Source organism: Camelus dromedarius, chromosome 3 (genome assembly GCF_036321535.1).
Source record: "Camelus dromedarius isolate mCamDro1 chromosome 3, mCamDro1.pat, whole genome shotgun sequence".
Classification (NCBI taxonomy): Eukaryota; Metazoa; Chordata; class Mammalia; order Artiodactyla; family Camelidae; genus Camelus; species Camelus dromedarius.
In genome coordinates, this window is record NC_087438.1 from 117,149,973 (window position 1) to 117,172,126 (window position 22,154).

The 22,154-nt window shown below is 39.4% G+C and overlaps 1 long non-coding RNA gene across 3 annotated transcripts in view; it reads left to right on the forward strand.

Annotated features, from left to right (window-relative positions):
* LOC135321033 (uncharacterized) overlaps positions 1-22,154 on the forward strand; it is a 243,699-nt gene that overhangs the window by 15,072 nt on the left and 206,473 nt on the right. For all 3 annotated transcript variants that reach the window (XR_010380443.1, XR_010380441.1, XR_010380442.1), the window contains exon 2: positions 2,134-2,184. This is a non-coding gene — a long non-coding RNA (uncharacterized LOC135321033). The remainder of the gene's footprint in view (positions 1-2,133; positions 2,185-22,154) is intronic.

Sequence of the window (22,154 nt, forward strand, 5' to 3'; positions counted from 1 at the left end):
TTTTCAGGATTCTGCCATTGGGCCCCAGTCTCCCCCAGCCCCCAATTGTCTGCTTGATTTTGGGTCAACTGTAGGCTATCAGTTTGGAAAGCAAATCCTTAACCTGGACTTTTTGTTGCTGATAAAGGCTCTGTGGATGGCAAAGTGGCAACTTATTTATTTAGAATTTGTAGTGGAATCTTTTTCTGCACATACCTCATTGTCAGCAACCCCTGTTCTGCCCCCTTCCATGCCCCTGAGGTTTTGAAATGTTTCCCCTGAACATTAATATGTTTATAACATTTCTCAAATGGAAGTCCTCACTCCTCATAAACATTCAGCTTTTTGAAAGGAATCACCCTCCCCACCTCTCCATTCCTGGAGACCAAAGCACACTTTCTGTGTGTTGTGGAAAAGGCTGCCAAGTACAGCTGTAATGCTGTTTTCTAAACAAATTCAGATATCATTGTTTTATTGTTAAAAGAAGGATTTCACTCCAAGGTCTCTAGCCTTTATATGGGTCTCTGATAGATGGTGCTTTTTTGGCAGGCTGGAGATAAGCCCGGGTCAAGGAAACAGCTTTCACTTGTCTCTGTAAGTCTCTCTCAGCCTGGCCATATCATTTCATTATTTCCTTTCCTGTTATCTTCAAACACTCCCTCAAAGCAGAGCTTGACAAGAACAGGAAGGTTGGCAAAGGTCTGGCGAGGAGGTGGTTTTCCTTCATGTTTGAAAATGGTCGCTTTCCTCCCCTGACCCCCACCCCGACCTCTCTTCATTACCCGCTCTCTCTCTACAAAGCTGATGAGAAAAATTCAGAACTCCTTTCCCTCTTTAAAGTAGGTCCTCTAAGAGGTTTCTGATCAGCTCACTGTCAGCCTGTTTCCTCTGATCAGCTTAAATAGGTCCACTTGAAGTTCACAAGTGCCAAAGCCAGCATGCAGATTGAAAGCAAGGGGAGCATTTGAGAAGCACTTATGAATGTGTCCACCCAGGATTACCTGGGATGCTAAAATCCCTGGGACAGTGCTAGGTCCACAAACCCTTTCTTGATTAAATTAGTATTTCCCACTAACAGGAGGAGGAATTCCCTTTCCACAAGCTGATTTCTTTTCTGACCCCCTCTTCCACCACTAAAATGTAAACTCGATTCCTGGGTCCTTAGCAGGAGACTGTTTGTGACTGAGGGTCCCTATAAGCAAGCCCGTACTGAACATCTTGGTACAAATGAACTTTTTAACCTCTCATTGATGGCTTTCTGTCTAATTTTATACAGGAACAAAAAGCCCAAACAAAAGTAAGGCATGTTATCTCAGGTTGACACAGACATGTGGGGGCAGGAAGTTCATTTCTGCACTGTGGCCCCCAGGTTCTTTTCTGAGATTTTCCTGCTCTGTCTTCAGAAAAGGTCGGCTTTGTTAATCATTAGCCCCTGACAAGAGTGTGTCCATTTCAGCAAAATTAATAAGAGATAGCATTTTTCTTCCTTCTAAATGGCCCATGTTGGTAATTAACATCGCTTTTCATTACTCAACTTGAAAGCTGCCTTCTCTGGCTCCCCTGACCTTGCCCTGGCTTTGTTAAACTGTGGCCTCCAGCCTGTGAGAGACCTAAATGCAGAAGAAGCACCCAGGACCCTCACTGAGGTGCCTTGAAAGAATCATTCAACAAGTATTTATTGAGTGCCTACTGCGTGGAGATACCAAGTTGAATCAGACAGAGACCCTTGTGGAAAGGAAATGGGTGAGAGGTAAAGTGGGGTTGTTTAAAGTCACCTTAATGCTACAGAAACTGATGGCTGCCATGAACAGAAGCAGATCCAATGAAGGCAGAACAGGATGGAGAAATGGCTGGGGTAGGAGTTTTATGGTGGAGGTGACCTTCGAGGGGGACATGCAGATGTTGGAGTTCATTGCATCAAAAAGGGATATAAAGGTTCAAATGATCTTTCCTTGCACTTTTTGTGTTTTTTTTAGAGAAAAGGAGAAAGAGTACTTTCATAGAGAATATATAATTTTTTTCCTCTTTGGTAGGTTTTTTTCCCAGTATATTTAGCCAATGAGCTGTTGACATTTTAGTAATGACACTACTGTCTAGTTTACCCAGCTCCCCAGACAGTGTGTAAAATGTTTTCCTGTCCATTTTTCCCATCAGGTGTGTGCCCCAGGAGGATTCTTGGTCTCAGAGATGGAAATGTCACTTGGGGTGAGTTAAGATACATTTTATGTCATTCACATCTTTAGCGGTGAACTCCATGCTTTAAAGAGCCACCAAGAAAAACCCAAATAAGAGGAGGTAGGTTGAAAAAATTATGGTACATCATGGGATGAAATCTCATTGCAACCAAGATGGTGAGGATTTTTAACTGTTTATGACAAAGCAAAAGTGGCATGTTCTCACTTTTGTGAAGAATATGACTATGTACATTGAGAAGTACAGGCTAGAAGACTCATTAAAATATTAATAGTGGTTATTGATGGGTGCTGGAAAAGTGCATGATTTAAATTGTTCTTCCCTATGATTTTCAGTGTTTCCCAAAATATCTACAGTGTCTACATACATTACTTTTGTAGTCAGCTGAAATGCTATTAAAGAATAAAGATGCTGAGGGGGGTAAAAGGGACTTTATTAAGGTGGGAGTTTAAATATGGATTATGAAAATGACAAGGAGGATATTCTCCCTTCTCATGCCATTTCTAATGTCATCAGTTGTGAAAAAGGAAAAAGCACTCTCACCCAGCTTCAGAACCAAAAGCAAGAGTCTGTTTTAAGTAACAATGAATGACATTCGATAAATCTGATGGAAGAGTTCTCTTTCAGCTACTTGGGTTGAAATTTTGTCAGTTGACTCTTCTAGAAATTTTTCTAGTCAAAGAATCATTTCTGTCTCTGTTTCTGGTAGACTCTAGGTTCTGAATTATTCAAGGGTCAAAAATCTGTTGCAAAAGTTGTCCTGATCACTTTTGGCTGGGGAGGGGTAGGGGGATGGAGGCATAGGGATGGGGGAAGAAGTGTGTAAATTCCTATGTTATTGTTCTCTTGTTCAAGCTTAATCATATAAAAATCTAAAGGTCAGTTGTTCTTCTGGTAATTTCCTTCACAGAGGCACAATGAGCCTCTTTATTTTTACCCATTACTTTGCAATTTTCTTTTACTCAAATTACATGCATCAGATAAGCTTATTTATTTCACAATTGGTAATAAGCGTTCAGCGTATCTAAACTAGGGTGCAGTCGTCTGCAGGTCTAGGAGCAGAGGAAATAGCTTTGGCTTTTATTCAAATCCCGTCCCAGGTCATTTGCAATAGAAAAGCTTAGTTGGAGGGTGTGGGGTGTGGATGGCGGGGGTGGAGACAGGGAAGGAAAAGCAGAGAAATGGAAAAAAAATGTAAACCTGTAGTTTAGGTTAAAATCCCAGCTTCTTTGGTATTTTGTGTCATCTGGGCCTCACAGTTTGAAGATCTGCTAAATTAGAGCAACAACCCGTGGGGGCTCCTCTTCCAGAACGGAATTGTCTTTTGACATCTGAGTCACTCAAAATTGTGGGGCCAAAACATATAAGCAGAACAGAGAAGCAGTTTGCCTTGAGCACGCAACTTTAAAACTGTTTTGGGTCTTTGACAGAAGGTTCCTCCTCACTTTTTTCTTCCTTTCAAACACTCAAGAAAAACAAACAAACAAAAAAACAACTCCAGAAAAAACTGCCTACGTGATGGAAGGATTCAGGACCTGTCTCTCATTTGTGCCTTGATGACAATTTAGCTACTGGCTGAAAAGGCAGAAGTAACCTTGGGAAAAGAGGTAGAGCTGAGTGACCTTGTCCTTGGAGGTCTCAGCAGTTCAAAAGAAAGGTCGCCTTCAAATCTGTTTTATACCAACTGGTGTCCTCGATGACTTAGGAATATTTTCTTCTCTTCTTTCTGTGCCTTGCTTCTTAGGAGATCAAGCAGCTTATAGCCAATACAAATTAAAAACATAAAGAAAGCAAATTCTGCCTCAGTAGGTGGGGAGAGAAGAATCAGAATATTGAAGTCACTGTGGTTGACCGAGCAAGTTAACGCTAAACTTTCTGGCAACAAATGCAGAGAAAAAGTGGGTTGGGGGAAGAAACATGGCAGTTGCTTATTTTTGATTCTTTGTGAGGAAAAACCATATGACCACAGGGAAAACACAGGCTTTCAGTAGTGAAAAAATTTCCCCCGTGTGACTTTGTGTAGAAGACACTAGAAATGTGGTTGAAAATATATTCAAGAAGGTTTTCTAAACATTTTCCTTTTCTTTTAAACTTTCTGACCTATGTATCCATTTGTCTTGGTTATTAAACTTATTCATTAATATTTCTTCCTGGAGCTTTTCATGTGGAGATGAACAGTACTGCTACCTTAGTTAAACAAGGAGCCATGAGACTGAGGTGGCTCCTGTGCCAGGAGCCTAAGTGAGCAAAGTGAGACCTAAGCCTTTCATGCCAGAATTAAGAATGGGAAGCCCAAGAATAGCCAATCACAAACAGCCAATAGGCTTTCCAAATGAGGCAAATGTTTCCGATACTGTAGCCAAACAAATAAATATGCAGACACATACCAGGTTTGCAGTAGACTCAAAATTGTGAAGGTGTCAGTTCTTTGCCATATAATCCATTAATTCAATGCAATCCTAAGAAAAATTGCAAGGGGGATATTTAATGGAACTTCACAAGCTGATCTGCAAGTTTATATAGACTAGAAAATGCACAGATCAAAAAAAATTCGTTGAAAAAAGGTTAACAGTGATAGGAGATTTATCCTGTTTTATGTCAAAAGATACTTTAAAATGACAGTAATTAGAACAGTGTGTTCTTAACACAAGAATAGAGAAATGAATCTGTGGAACAAAGAGTCTATAAATACATCCATGTATATTTACATAGGAATTTAGTATTTACAACAAAGAAAACACTTCAAGTTATGGGCAACTGAGGACCTACTTCATAATGTCAGGATAATGAGAAGAAAAGAAAATTTCAGTCTCACTGTAAATATAAATACATGCTTCATATGGATTAAAGAACTAAATCTAGAGAAAAATCTGTGAAGTATTAGAAGAATAGCAAAACTTTTTTTTTTTTTTTGTAATTTTTAGGTGGGTAATACCTCTTTTAAGGAAGATATAAAACCCAGAAACCATATAGGATAAAGTTTTTTTTTTAATGGTACATTAAACATTTTAAGCTTTAATACAGTGAAATATATAAAATGTGAGCAACAGTCTAGGGTGAAATATTTGCAAGCTAACTAGTAGGTAAAGATTAAAATTCACAATATATAAAGAGCCCATACAAATAAATAAGAGAAATAAAAAAGTAGAAAGACAGGCAAAAATATAAACAGTCTAAATAAAGTGAACAATTTACATGTGAAAAGGTGCTTAAGAAGTAAATAAAGTACAAAGATCAAAGTAATGATGATAGATCATGTTTTACCCATTAGATTGGAAATTAAAAAAAAAATTGTGTTGCTTTCAATGTTGAAGGAGCATAAAATGCAGTAGTCTTTTGGAGGTCAATTTGGAAGTATATATCAACAGAGAAAATGTCGATATACTTTGAACCATCACTTCCACTTCTACGTTTCTTTCCAAGGGGATTCTTCCCTCGTGTACAGAGAAGCATCAATCAACGCAGTATTATTTGTAATGGCAAAAAATTAGAAGCCATTTAAACATAGAAGGTAACATGGTTAGGGAAATAAACTATGCTCCTTTCTGATACAGCCACTATTATATAATAGTGTGCAGCAGTAAAGAGAATAAGGTAGAAGACTAGTAGAAGAAGAGCAGACTTACAGTGCTCACAAGGGAAGATTTATAAGGTATATTTCTGTGTGAAAAACTACAGACAGAACAATACATACAGTTTAATCCTGTGTTCAAGCAGACCTCAGAGATGTTGTGGATTTGGTTCCAGACCACTGCAATAAGGCAAATATCACAATAAAGTGAGTCACACAGATTTTTGGTTTCCCAGTGCTGTAAAAGTTATGTTTACACTAAACTGTAGTCTGTTAAGTGTGCCATAGCATTAAGTTTAAAAAAGCAATGTATATACCTTAATTACGAAATGCTTTACTGCAAAAAAAAAAAAAGAAAAAAATGCTAACCATCATCTGAGCTCTCAGTGAGTCCTAGTAGTTACATCAAAGATCACTGATCACAGATCACCAAACACATGTAATAACAGTGAAAAAATTTGAAAAATGTGCAACAGAGGCAGGAAGTGAGTAAATGTTGTTGGAAATGTGAGGCCAATAGACTTGCTTGATGCAAAGTTGCCCCAAACCTTCAATTAGTAAAAATCGCAGTATCTGTGAAACGCAGTAAAGCAAAGTGCAATAAAGTGAGGTATGCCTGTAATTCTGACTGTAGGAACATTTGAAAGAATATATTCATTCTTAGTTCTAAGTAATTAAACATTGTTTTAAGAAGGTAACATATCATTAGCCAGTGTATTTTTCACGAAGAAGATTCTTTATCCCAACTTAGGCAATGCAAAGGGCCTCAGGAATTCCCAGTCATCAGGGTAAATGGAGTCCTTCTTGGGCCTCTTTTATGGAAGGATTTCCTTCCTTTAAATATCATAATCTCTGGTCCCCCCCCACTCCAAGGCCTTTTTCCTTCCTAATAAGGGTGAGGAAGTCTTCCCTCTGGTGCAAGGAAGGGATCAGGGCACTGTGGATAGCTGTAAATCCTCTGCCTGTAACTCCCACTCTAGCTGGTGGATTTTCTTCCTTGCTCCCCAAACCGATATTTTAAAACCTTACATTCTTTCCTCTTCTGTGCTCCCCTCAGGATGATGTAATTGTACAAAGTACTCAACAGGGAAAAGGATTGGGGCATTTCACACCAGGACAGTTAGTCCCTGCATGATTGGAAGCAGGCTTGTTGGGTTTCGTTCTCCTAACAAAGTCACAAGTTGTTATATTAGGTGGTCTGGTGCATAAATCAGTGTCTGACAAACCTCTCCCTCCTTACAATGTGTAATGCTCAAAAAATGAGACACATTTGTTGGCCTCTTGGGTATCCCTGTTTGAATGACCCTCCTTTTTTTCTTCTGACCTCTACTCACCACACTATGTCAAAATCCAGAGGCTTTTTTATTTTTCCCCCTTTGGGAAATTCATTTGGGTTCCATTCATTCCATGGAAATCCTGCTTCTACATTCTAAGCAGAAGAAAGAGGGTAGTGTTGAAAAAATGGCCCTTGGGCAAGACAGCACAGAAACCAATGCCCATGCCTTCTGCCAGCCCAAGGAGTGTTTCCCTTACAGTTTATATGTAGGTGTTAAAAACCAGAAGGATCTGATCTGAGTTCCAGTAAAGTCATGCTTGATCTATATCCCTGTGAAAATGCTTTTCCAACACCCCTTCAAATAAAATTTTGAGTTAACACTTGCTGGAGTGTGTGTATGTAATAGGGAAATTTTGTTTGCACACATTGAAATATCTGTCATAGTTTGAGACAGTTTGTGTACAGACACATTATGATGCCAACTGCGCATCACAGAGAAAACTGTATCCACAGTGTGAGTCAGGCATTGCCCCTTTTCCTTGTGAGCCCAGCAGGGTGGAGAGGCTGGGACTTCAAAGATGAGTATACAACTCAGCCTTCTTCAAGGAGAGCAGGACTGAGATGCACGCTCTGTTTGCGGAATAGGTTAAGTGCTATTGAATGTCCACAATGGCGGGTGGACCTTGAAGTGTTTGTCTAGCTCCTTGTGAATTTGCAGCCTTTGCTTTTCTCTACTTGAAGCAAATGTTATTTTCATCTGCCTCCAGATACTGTTGTAGAAGGCTCACCAGGCAGAAGGCCAGGGGTGGGGGTCTGTGGGATATGGTAAATGTCTGTCTGCTTTCAGGCCAATGGAGCCTGGGAGATACATGCAGGGAGCTGTCACGGGGCAGAGAAAGGATGTGGGCAGTGCTAAGCTGGAGCTTTTGGCTGGAGCTGGTGTCAGTCAATGAAAGAAACCTCAGCGAGAGAGCAGGAATCCTCCCTCCACTTAATGTATTTGAAATGTTTTACAACTTCCTTCCTCCTCTCCTCTTTCAGCTTCCTTCTTACCTCCTTATCTGTTCTTCCCAGGACTTAAAAAGAGAGACAGACAAATCTCGAAGGTATCAGTGTCTTTCCCTTTCCTCCCCAGGCTGGTCGGGAGCACATTCCTTAGCATACTCGCTCCGTCGCTCCATCGGAGTCTCTGCATCTACTTCTAGCTTTCTCTTTCTTCCTCTTTCCTTCTCTCTCGATTCTCTGTTTTCTCTTTCTCTCCACCATTAGCCTTTGACTCTACTTCCATTCCCCCTTCCCCATAAGCCACAAGATCTGAAAGCCCAGACTGTTTTATCTGAAATTCACAGACAGCAAGCTAAGTTGATGCAAGAGAAATGAAATGTCTTCATGTCAATTCCATTTCTTTGGCTGTATCTTCTTAAACACACATTGTACAGAATAAGAAAATGTTTGATTCTAAGTTTGCTTTGATTTTAAACCATAGGCAGAGTGTGTAATTTTTTTTCCTGAGGAGTCCTTGTCAGCGTCACCCAAATTTCAACCCATCCAAATGCTTTCCTTAAGCAAGAATGCTAAGGTTTCCTCCTTAAAGTCACCATTTTTCAAGGGAGGGAGAGGATGTTCCCTTAATGGAACAGATAGATGGGATAGATTCTTTTGGTTCTGTTTTTCTAGGTTATAACTTCATAGTTTTGTTTGAGAATGAAAAAGAAAAATACAAAACAACAGTGGCACTGTGGTTCCTTTACTCACCGAAAGCTATTATGACTGGGTGTCTGTCCATTCAGGCAGTCAGCTGGGCTGGGTGGATGGGTTCATCCATCCATTCATTGGCTGTTTGGACAGTAATCTATTTAGTGACTACAAAAGCCAGGCTCTGGGACTCAAAGAGGTCCCCAATCACATGGAGTGTCTCCTTGCTGATGGGACAAATAATCAAATTTTTCAAAAGAATAAATAGGATGATTCTAGAAGTGATGTGCCATGAAGACAATTAAAGAAATAGATGTCACCCTGAGTGCAGAATTTAGAGGGAGGGTCAGGAAGCCTCTTCATGGAGGAAAAAGCACATACTGAGAACCTCTGACGAGAACGAGGACCGCTATTGCACGCTTATCTGGATGAGGGATGGATGGTGGGGAAAACCAGGCATCATTGAAAAAAACTTTCTGAAAGGAGTTGAGATGAATTTGACTTAAACTTTTCTGCTTTAGCAAATGTCCTTCTTCTTCTCCATCCTTTTCCTCTCCTCCTCCTCCCTCTTATGAGGGGGCAACACAAGCTAAGGGTCAGCCTCACCCTCAACCCCAAAAGGCCAATTTCTGTTTTGCCACATGTGGCCAGAAAGTCCATTTCTGTTCAGAGATCAGTTATCTTTCTCTCTTTTGGATTCTTCCTGGAGGCCTGGCAGCATCACATTTCATACCCCGAGGAAGAGACTGCAGGGGGTTTATAAGTCCATGGGGACAGGTTTTCCCCTCAAGGTCAGGTAGTTGTGATTTTCAAGATTATGGAATGGAAAGAACCCATGTCATCTGTCCTGTTGACATTTTGGAGAAGTTTTTACATTTCTTTGTCTTTTGCTGGCCTGAAAATATGTTGAGTGAAAAAGGCTTTTTGGTAGTGTTTCAACTAAGATCACAGAACTACATGTGGCTTCAAGAGGCTTATTTTGGGTCTTGAGCTGGCCAGTGACTAGCCTGTGTCTGAACGACTTAATCTAAGAGGCACTTAAGTCATGGAGAGATAAAGAAAAAAGCAAATTATAGAGCATGGAGGTAAGGGGAAAGCTGAAAGAGAAGTGGCATTTCACCCTTCAGAGATGGTGGATAGATTGTGATCAAGCTGTAGAGTCTGTCTACCTGATAAGTGGCTTGGAGTTCATTTTATTACTTAACTAGGTCAGTATGCTGGAGTCCTGAGTGGTCAGGTGGATGGGACTCCATCAGGACAAACTAGCCTTAAGGGCAAAAATAATTTATTAGAGAGTTTCAACATACTGGTGGAAGTTTCAGTGAAACAGGGAGCTCTGATTCTAAATTTGTAGGCACCTAATCATATACGAAGCCAAAATTGACTGCTTTAAGAAGATGTTTGATAATGTTTTAAAGTATAAAGATAATGTTTTACCTTCAGCAATTGATAGATGCAGTAAGAACATCAAGGACATTGATGATTTGAATAGCACAATTACATTCACCCACTGAGACAAATACATACACATATGTGTACACATGTCTGTATGTGTTCAGATGTGTATGTGTATGAATAGCACCTAGCCACTGGAAATCAGTTTTTTAAGCACCAGTTAAAAAATTAATTACTTAATGGTCATAAATCAAGCTTACACATTTCAAAGTCCCTAGCCACAATCCCTCTAAAATTGAAATTAACAGCAAAAAGATAAACTTAAAAAGGAACCTCATCTATTTGGAAGTTAACAACAAAAAAAGGCCTATGGTTCAAAGAAAATATCATTATGGAATCAAAATAGTTGAAGTTGAATGATAATGAACATAGGAAGACTATGAAAACTTGGTAGACATGGCTAAAGTAGATCTTAGAGTGACATTTGTAGCTTTAAATGCTTATATTGGGAAAGAAGAACGACTGGCAAGAAATTAGCTGTGTGTCCATCTTTAGAAGCTAGAAAAGAAGAAATAACTGAATAAACCCAAAAACAGTAGAAGGAAAGTAAAGAAATGAGTAGGAATAAATAAAATAAAAAACAAACCCACAAAATTTTCAAAGGCAAATCTGCTCAAACTTTTGACAGATCCAAAAAAGAGAGAAATCACAAACAATATCAGGATGAATAAAGGTCATAAATACTGATGAGCAGAGATTAAGTTTTAAAGGAGTATTATGATCAAGTTCATGTCAAATATTTAAAAACATCTGTGAAGTTGAAGAATTCCTAGAAAAGTTTAAATTATTAAAGCTGATTTAAGAAGTAATAAACACCTGGAAGGTCCTATAATTGTAAAGAATTTGAGTCAGTAGTTAAAAATCTTTCCACTAAACACCAGTCCCAGATGTTTTCACAAGTTGTTTCTAGTATATATTCAAGGTACAGACAGTTCGAAGTTCACACAAGCTCTTTTGAAGAAGTGGTAAGAGTGCATGCCTGGTGTGCACCAGGTCTTCCTTGGGTCTAATCCCCCAAATCTCCATTTTAAAGAATGTGAAAAATACAAAAGAATGGGAAAAGAGAGAACACTTCTCACCCATGAAGCTAATATAGTCTTGATTCCAGACATGGACAAGGACATTTAGTTGGAAGGAAAGCCTCAGAGCAGTCTGATCCATGAATCTAAAGGCAAGAATCTGAAATAAAGTATTTGCTAACTAGAGCCAGCAATGACCAAATAGCATTTATTTCTGGAGTGATTGATTTAATATTATAAAATGTGTTATGTAAATCAGCATTTAAAGGAGGAAAACCTTGTGATCACAGAAGATTCAGATAAACATTTGATGAAATTCATCAACCATTCATGATAAAACCTTAGCAAGCTAGGTTTAGTGGAAAATTTATGGAAAGCAGTGCCTTTAACATTAGGGATGAAACAGGAGTGGCTACTCTTAGCACTGCTAATTAACATTGCTCTGGAGTACAAGCAAGTGCAGTAAAACAAGTGGAAAAACAAAATATGACTATTTGCAGACAATGTGATTTTCCATATAGAAAAAGCAAAAGAATCTACAAATAATGAGAAATCACAGACACACACACACACACATACACTGTTGTATCTAGTCACAGTCTCCATAGGGAATAGGTAGCATCCTCAATGTAGAGTTTGATGACTAGAAAGATGCAGGCTGGGTGAAGGGACGCCAACAAAGATGGTCAAACCCCCAGGGTAAGTAACACCAGAGGACCCTCAGATCTTCGGTGGGTGAACGTGGGGAGTGGCTAACAGAATCTGGGGGGGGCGCTGCAGCTTTAGGCAACTACTGAAAGTGGGAGGTGAGTGTTTCAGTAGAAGAGCACAGCCCTGCTGACCAGTTGCCTGAAGAGAGGGGGCAGGAGGACAACGCCTAGTCTTACTCTCTTCCTGTGATCTCCTGGCCATTGCTTATTTCCATCCCTCTTGGGAGTCAGGATGCAGGGACTTCCTGATGTAGCATCTACAGAGTTCATCTCCTGGGCACAGGGCATGATGGGAATGGTGAAGGGTACATTCGAGGGCAAAGGGAGAATGCCCATCACACATTTAACAAATGCCCTGAAGGTGCTTTAATGTAGACACATACAGTTGTATTCAACCACAATAAAGGAAACTAAGTAAATGGAGAAAGAACCATATTCATGGTAGGAAGACTTATCACAAACATGTCAGTTTTCTACCACTGATTATTAAATTCTCAATTGACGCAAATTCTGTCAATTCTCGATCTCTGGTTAGAGACTGAAAGCAATTTAATAAAAATTCCAACAGGATATTTTTTTGTGGGACTTGACTAGCAGATTCTAAAATTTAAATAGAAGGGTAAATTGATGAAAATAACCAAGGCAGTCTTAAGAAGATCCAGGCAGAACACATAACTCTATAAGATAACAAGTCTTTTTATAAAGTTTTAGCAGTTAAGACACAATCAGCACAATGAGACCAGAGGAATAGAATAGAGAACCCAGAAATATGCCTTTAAAACAGAAATCTCATAAATAGTAGAGCTCACAATTGCAGGTCCACATGGAAATGATGGGTTATTGGACAAGTGGTGCTGAGGTCTGTTATGTATATGGGAAAATCATAAAAGCTATCTCATAGTCCAGATTCAAATGACAATCCTGAAGCGAGAGGGCAAGGTGGATTAAAATCCAAAATGTGAAAGGCAAAACTTTAACATACTTAGAAGAAAACATAGAAGAATATCTTTACGACTTTGGGACTAGAGCAGGATTTCTTAATCAAGTACAAAAGGCAGGAACCATAAAGGAAAAGTGGATAAATTAAACCACAGTACAATTAAGACCCTCTGGCCTTCAAAAAGCACCAGTGAGAGAGTGAAAAACCAAGTCACAATCTGGGATATTTCAACACATGCCTGGCAAAGGATTAGTATTCTGAAGATAAGTACAAATGCTTACAAATTAATAGGGAAATGATAAATACCCCACTTAAAACAGAGACAGAAACTATGAAGAGGGAAGACACAGAAGAGGAATGAGGAACTATTGAACACATGAAAAGTGCTTGGCCTCACTAGTTATCAGGACAGTCGGCAATGAGATGTCACTGTACACCCTCCACTGGCCCCAATTAAAGTGTCTCATGATAGCAAGTGTTGTTTGGAACAAAAAGAGCTTTCAAACACTGCTGTTCCTGAGTGAGTTGATGAAACCAATTTAGGAAACAATTTATTAGGAGTTAGGTGTAACACATGTGTATCCTACAAGCTAATCACTCAACCACTTTTAACGTTCAAAAATGATCATTTCATGTGGGCAGATCTAAGTGATATCCTAGGGTATGTCTCACACTGTTTGATTGGGAGGCACATGGAGGATTATTCACAGCTGTATTGCTTGTGGCAGCTGTGAAGAGAAAATGCCCTAAATCTCTGTGTCCACTGACAGCATGATGGATATGCATATTGGGGTGCATTATGCAATGGAAGACTTTAGATCAGTGGAAATGATGAACCTGTAGTCAACACAGATCAGGTAAAAACACAGTGTATGCAAAAGCCAAATAGAACAAAACAAACAAAATACTAATTTGCAGAAGAACTTACACACAATTCAAAGCCAGGTGAAACTCAACAGTATGTTATTCAGGGATACTCTCACATGTGGGAAAATTTAGAAAGAAAATCAAGGAGTGGCTTATATAAGATGCAGCAGCTAACCTCTTGGAAGGAAGGAGGGGCAGGTGGAGGCATCATAGGAGGGCTTCAGGATAGTCAGCTGTGTTTGTTTCTTAAGCAGGGTGATAGGTGTGTGGGCATTTGGTTCATTTATTTTCAAATTATAGTTCTTTAAAATGTTAACTTGTATGTATTTTGTTGTATGTAGTATATGTACAAAACAAAAAGTTTAAAAAGAGATTACAAGAAGAAAAAATGCAGCTGATCCAATTTCCTTTTCATACTGTAGCTCTTGAAATGACTGTCCCTTCTAAGTCTTATTTGCTCTGTGTTATGTCTCCTAGTATTTCATTATTCTTCACATGATTTGCAAAGCACTAATCTTCTCCAGAGCCTAGAACTGATCTGTAACATAATAGGTACTCAATAAGTGCCTTTTATTGTTGATTGAAGGAACAAGCTAGCCAAATGAGAAAAAGCTCAATTTCCCTAATAACTGAAAACACTGCAGGTCAAAATGATGTGTCATTTTTACCTAGCAAATTGATAAAATTTGAAAAAAGGATCAATTTTTGGAACAGAAATCACATACTTTTGGTGGGAATATAAAATACAAGTATTGGATAATTTGGTAATAAGTTTGGAAAATCCTTTAAAAAAACATGTTCTTTGATATAGTAAGCTTACCTATAAGAACTTACGATCATGAAACCGTCATAGATGTGTGTACAGCTTCCATTTAGCACAGTACTTTTAATTACATAAAAGGCATATGCTTAGCAATCATAGTTTGTTTAAATAATGGTCCATCAATACATTTAATGGAATATTATATGGCTATTAATATGGTATACAGTAGATGATATATAGTGTTCTTAATATATTAGTATATATCAGCTTAAAGTCCTATGTAGAAAATATTTCCATGTTTTAAATATATGCATATTTATCTATAGATAAAGAACAGAAAGGATATATGTAGTCCTGGCCCTTAATTGGTGCTAAATAAAGAACTGAGTAACAAAGGAGTAAAGGAATGAGTGACATACACCAGAATTCTAACATTGGTTACCGCTGTGGGCTAAGATCAAAGATGACACCAATTTTCTCCTTTTTGCATATATATATCCTAAGATTTTATATTATGTTCATGTATTCCTGTTGCAATAAGAAAAGTTGCAAATAATTAGAATTAAAATGAAAGACTAGTAGTCTCTGTACATAACCATCTTGTTTTGTATCACAGCGAGCACAGCATTCTCACAAATGAATGTATTGAGTGTCTCTGAAGTTGAGGTTTGCATTCAGATTGGCTTTTCCCCAACCTTCCTAACTACCTGTTTATTCAATATCCTGCAGGTTTGAAATATTTAAAAGAAATAATTACATGTTCATACCCAGATCCTGAAAGTGCCCTCTTTAAGGTTACTATTTGGCCAAAATTTAACTAGCTGGCTCCATGTGTGCTTGCTCTGTGGGGCTGCCAACCCACATCAGCAGAGAGGATTGGGAGGCAGTTACCACCCAAAGATCCAGCTCTGGATTTTCACTCAGAGGCTGAAAATGGCCCCTAAGCCTGAGAGTTTCAATGCAGGACTTCCATCCCCCTGCTGTGGGTCTCAATTAGCAATTGGGTGCTGCCTAATACTGCTTAGAAAATGTTGAAAGGTCTAAACTTTCTTAAACTCCCTAGCTTGGATGCCCTTAAATCAACCTGGGTAGATCTTTCCAGATCTGATTTCTATTCATGTGGCTATTGTTTTCAAATACATTCATGGCAAGACTTGAAGAAGTGTTTGATTCTTATTGAGAATCATCTTACTAGAAACATTTCTGTGCTATGGAACACACAGGAAACATAGGAAATCATTCAGGATCTCAAGGTCTGTCCTTTTCTGTGATGTCATCTGCACACCCTTGGGTGCTGCCTTCCTTCTGGAGTTTTTGTGGGCTTGAGGCAGGGCCAAATGTTTCCACACCACCCACAGTTTTCATGCGCATTAGTTCTATTATAATTTGAATCTTCCAGCAATTTACTTAGGAAGAGAAGGAAAAGACAGGGGCTCTGTGGTACTCAAGATTACAGGTTGTGTTGAGTGATAGGAATTCTCAAACCTGAAAGGGCATTATTGTTGAGTGGTTTGCTAAATTATGCTGAAGTTCGGAGAACTATCAAAAGCTTCCATCTTGAAAGGGTTGCACCTGTACTAAAAATACATCAGAAAACTTGACTCTCCTTTGATGCTTTTAGTATATCCTTTCTGGGTTTTAGAACAAACCTCTAACTTAAAAGCCAAACTTAAGTAAACCCTTGGAGTCCAGTGACAAATTTTAATTGGTACCCCACAAACCCCTTTTGGAAAACCTATGAATTTTCAGTTACTTGTGTAGGCATGGAATTCTTTTGGACATTAAGGAAAAAACCGTGCTACAGACAGCCTGGGGTGAAACACTAGCTGAAAAACACAACTGTCTTACAGGAAGTACTAAAAACATGAGCTCCAAACAGCATCAACACCAGTACCTGCATCCACTGTGATGGTTTGCTATGGTGTGCATCTGGAAGGCACGCTGGGAGTTCACAGGATCCTGGTGATCCGTGCTAATCACTTCCAGGAGGAAACTGCACGGATGTGGAGAGGGGAGAACTTTCCAGTGGGTTTTATTTAAAGAAGCTAACATTTAACAGATTAGCTGAGCCTAGGAAAACATGTTGAAATACAGTTCCTACAGTGTGGTCTCATATCTGCAAATCTTTGGGGATTATAATTAAAACCAGTTCATCAGACTACAGGTTGGGCCTGCTGGAGGATGTGGGATGAGGAAGGCTGGCAAAGTGGAAATCCACAGGCAATTAACATTAGACACCAAAAGAAGTGGTGCTTCAGAATTAACAGGTACCTATGTCTACTCACAGGATTCCTGCTAAGCAAGCAGTGATACATTAAATAGTCTATTTTCCTTTTCTAAATCTGAGGCCATGTTTTGCTTCTTGTTGCCCCTGATGGCACATCTGAAAGGTAGGAGTCCAGGTTTTGCCTGTAGGCAGATATTTGCAGCCAGATCTGGCTTTGCTTTGCCATATTGTTAACCCCCATTTTCCCTGCCACATTTGTTTTCTTTTTATTAAATTTCCCATCTGGATCCTCGCATCCACATTTCTAATGTCAACAACTGCTTTTATCACAGATAATAACTTCCTTTTACAAAAAGGCTGTTTATCATCTGACATGTATTTCAAATTATGTTTTATGAACAGACACTGAAATATAGTATTTGGCAGTATGCACAGTGGAGTATATTTATAGTAGTCTAAATCTAAGTTTTGCAAGAGCCAAGAACCATGTTGGTTGCTGTTCTCTTATTTCTTGAGAGTATTGTTGCTTCTCACCAGACTTAATTAAGTTCACATTGGGATGTTTATGAAGTAAATTATGCAGTATGGCCAAACATGCTGTGAAAAGTTATCAAAACACCCAGCCAATTCCTTAACACTCCAGAGTTTTCTCAACCACGATCATGAAATGTTCCCAAATTCGTTATTTGTTAATAGCTAAGTAGAATAAAATGACAAAAAGAATGGCTGAGGAATAGGATGGAAAGCCCGACTTTTACAGCCTTCATGGCACAGGACTAAGCAAGGGCCAAGATGTCTCTTGTTGTGCCTGATTTATTGCCCTCATCACAGCATAGACACACATTGGGAAGGGTGCTAAGTTCAGGTTCTAGGCTCTGCTGCTGACCTGCTCTGGGCTTTGCCAATGTCTGGTCCTTGTGGACCACTGGGAGGAAAATAGAGGACAGTTAGGAAGCTATTGGCCAAAATGAGATTAAAATGACTTTCTTGTTCCTATTGCTAAAGGTGTTGAGTGTTTATTTTACTATATAGTGTATTTAATCTAGTGAATAATCCTTCATAGCCATGTGTTGCTGCCTGTAGCCCACACTGAAAACTGAGTGAGTGACAGATAATTAGATTGAAAAGCGTTGAGTTTCTGATGTTTCCAGTTTTGAGAAGTGGCCTGACAAGATGATGATGATTGTGCAGGAAAAAGTACACAAGCCATTTCAGTATGGAAACAGAGTTTGCAGAACAGATTACATATTTTAATCTTAGATTTATGTAATAATGTTTCAAGTGCAGACTTCTGTTTTCATTTCTTTCTTGATGACTCCAGGTATATTTTGAAGAAAGAGACAATGGAAATTCCTGATAGATTGGATATAGGGCATGAGAGAAAGAGGAGTCAAGGGTGAGTCCAAGGAGACTTCAGTTTTAGACTAGAGTAGCCAGAAGGATGGAATTGCTGTCCAATAATATGGGAAATGTGGCTGAGCAAGCTTGGTGGGGGAAGCCAGCCCAGTTGTGGATGTGTGAGTTTGAGACATGTATTATAATCAAGTGAAAAAGATGAGTAGACTACTGGATGTCCAGTTCTGGAGTTCAGGATAGAGGACAGGACTGGAGATACTCATTTGGGCATCATCGGCATGTGGATGGTATTTCTGGCCATGAACTTGGATGAGATCTCCAGGGAGCAAGTAGAGACAGAGACAAAAAGAGGACCGATTACTGAGCCTGGGGACTCTCCAGTACTTAGAAGTCCAGAGGGGCAAAGCACCATAATAACTGGTCAACACGAGATGTGGGTGTGTCTGTGGAAATCAGCGGCTGTTTATGTGAAGAAGGAAGTCAAGGTGATGGGAGGGTAGAAGTTCAGTGGAATGGAAGGGTGGGACACAGGAAGGATTATTACCCTTGTATTGGACATGCTAAGAGAAGGCAGGAGGTATGGTAGAGAGGGCACCAATGAGCCAGGAACTGTTATTGTTGGAAAAGGTGGGGAATAATGAGGGGCAATGATGTGATTTAAAGTAGAAGGGAGGGAGAAGGATCTGGAAGTGGAAGGAGATTGAGGAGGGACCCTCTATCATCTCCAGGTCTGGTGTGTGATAGACAGGAGAGCTTTCTAGTCACTGGGATGTGGGGTGAAGGGTGAGGTTTCTTGAGAAGCAGGTAGAAAGGGCCTGGATGCAAATATAAAGCACTTAGCCCACTGTCTGCAAAAAGGTGAGCTCTCCATAAATGCTCAGTTTTAATTGTTTTGTCAGGAATTGATGAATTATTGAGGAAAAGTATATATCAGAAAAGGATCAATAATAGCAATACTTCTAACTTCTAATCCATACATTCAGTCAATGTTATCAAAACCTGTGTTAACTCAAAGGATTAGATAAAACTGTTTTCTGATCTAAATGTCTTCCTAAAAGCTGGGAGCTATAAAACTCAGGCAATATTGGACTTTCCAGTAATGCTTATATACTGACTTGCAAAAATAACATTAGAACATTTTAAAAATTCACATTTCCCATCAGGATAAGGATAAATGGTTTTATTTTTACATTCCCCCTTGAGTGAACATGGTTTCCTTTCTATAGACTCACAACTTCACAAGGTTTTTGAGGACTACAAAGGGAATGGAGACACAGCACAATGATAATTCTTGGCTTCTTAACAGCATCTTCCTTTTGTATAGCAAACTGTGTCTTGCCATAACTAATGTTATGAGTAGAATATCTCTCAAGAAATGTTTTCACTCTGAGTTCCTGAGCTCAGAATCTGATCTGGCATATTTTACTACTGGAGTAAACCCTTAACCTCAAAATATTAAGTAAGAGTGAGGTCTTTTGGATTTAAAAAGTGGATTGAAAGATACTCTGGAAAGGATTAAGCCTGCCTCTATTCAGTGAAATTTATTAGACATTTTCAGAACTCTGAGACACTGAGGTATTCTCTTTCCCCAGTTATGATTTCCAGTTGCACAGGATCATCCTAGCTAGTGTTTCACAGAAGAGGTCATCTGACAGTTATACAGCTCAGGGATGCAGAGGGCAACATCCTAGTTCCAGGAAGAGCATCTTCCTCTGGTGGAAGGGCACCTGACACTTCATCTTACATAAATTCTCTGCAGCACTGTGTAACACTTCCTCCTTCTTCAACCTTTCTTCTCTCTTGGCTTTTGTGACCATGGTCTCTCAGTTCTACTCTGATTTCTTAATTTTCCATCATAGTTTCCTTCATTGGGCTTATTCTTCTTTTGTGTCTCTGAAATTACTTAATTAACCCCATTTAGTTATTACTGTGGGCTGAATTGTGCCCCTCACCAATTTCATACTTTGAAGTTCTAACCCCCAGTGCTTTGAAATGTGATTGTATTTGGAGATGGGGTCTTTAAGGAGGATAGTTAAGTTGAAATGAGGTCGTTAGGGTGGGCTTAATCCATTATGACTGGTGTCCTTATAAGAAAAGGAGATTAGGACACAGACAGATACAAAGGGTAGAGCTGAACCACTGGTCATCTTCATTCCTCCTTGGATGTTTTTCACAGACATCACCCCAACTCCCAATCTCTTGCCCTTCTAACTCAGCCTCACTGTCTGCTTTCCTGGGGACCGACCCATCAACACAATGCTTTAGTCAGCTCACTGTAGTCTGTTTACCCATAGATGAAGCAGTAGGATGCGTAAGTGTCTAGTAGAGTCATGCTAACACATGGAAATGTTTTTGCCCATTTAAAAAGTTGATTCACAAAGTAGTACCAGATTTTCTCATTACAAGTTTTTATTTATTTTTTATTCAGGGGATTTTACAGTTAAAATATTCTGGAAGTTGAACAGGAAAACTAAATTGAATATAAATCTAAGTTAATTGCAGATGCAAAATTTTTGTTTGAAATGTAAGCACTCCCCCACTTCCTTTACCCAGAGTTGGGTTAGTGTTCTGTGAACTGCACACAGACTTTTCTTGGTTATTATGGAATTTGCTTTTTATATTTTTGAAGCAGCTAAATTCAGAGGAAACAAAACCAAACTGGTCTCACATTTAGATTAAGTACCTTCTGTGGCTGAGCTACTTCCTCTTGGATGTTTGATTGTCACCCAGACTTAAAGATGATGGTGAATAAACTCTCTGCATTCCACTTTGACCCTCTCTTGCCTTTCTGGTTTCCTACTATGGTTTATGACACCATGCATATAATCTTCATTGGATTCAGATATTGGCATTACAAGTGGCTATCATTTTTTTCCTATATTCATAGTCCTTGACAGTAGCTCCCAGAAGACATCATGTGGCTCCTTACAGTGCTTGAGACAAGAGCAGGAGAGGATAGCCCTTCTGTTTCTTCACTCAGACACTTACTAGATGAACTCTATTTCCCAAATAACTTTTATACAAAGAATGTAATCTTTTATTTCAGATCCTTTCATTGGCTTCCCATCACCCATTTTTTCCTTCAAATCTTCAAGCTGTGGTGTCTTAGGATGTTCAGGCTGCTGTAACAAAATTCCACAAACTGGGTGGCTTATAAATACCAGGAATTTATTTCTCACAGTCTGGCATCTGGACATCCAAGATCAGGGTGCCAGCATGGTGGGGTGAATATCCTCTTCTGGGCTGCAGACCCCTCGTTGTGTCCTCACATGGTGGAAGGGGCAAGGGGGCTCTCTGGAGTCTCTTCTATAAGGGCACCAATCCCATTCATGAGGGCTCCACCCTCATGTCCTAATCACCTCCCAAAGGCCCCACCTCTGAAAACCGTCACACTGGGCATTAGGATTTCAACATGTGAATTTGGGGGGGACACAGATGTTCAGACTATAGCACATGGACTTTGAGATTTATTGCATCTTTAGCTGTCATTCCCCTTCTTTTCTCCTTATTAACAAGTTTTCTCAGACCTTCTATTCCTCCCAGGCCAACATCTTCAACATCCCTTCTCCATCTTCTCTGATGCTAAAGATTACCAGACTGCTTGCCAGCTGTCCTTGATTTACCAATATCTCTTGATCTTCAGATTCCTTCTTAAGACCTATTTCCTCCTAAAGGCCTATTCTAACTGCCTTCAAATGATTTCTCTTTGGTCATTGTCATAACACTTTCTTATCCATGACCTTATTTTTGCAAGTGTAATAAGACACGTACCTGGCGGGAGCATAATGCCTGCGTGTGAGAGAAGCAACTGGCAAGTTCACCAATTTCTGCTGTTCCATACAACTTCAGTCAGATTACCCTGCCTTTGTTACCATCCCAGGTGTGTGTGAATAAATGAGAATATGCCCCCAAATCACCATCTTCCATTTGCAGATTGAGGGAATAATTTGGCTTTTTTGGGAGTAATAGTTATTTGCTGTCAGAATTAAGGAGTTTGTTTAAGTTAACAAATAGTTATACTACAAGTAGTCAGAGTGCTGAGTCCAAAACTTGCTAATTCTTCTCTTGCCCTGAAGGGTTAGCCGCCCTTTGTCCTGTAGCTA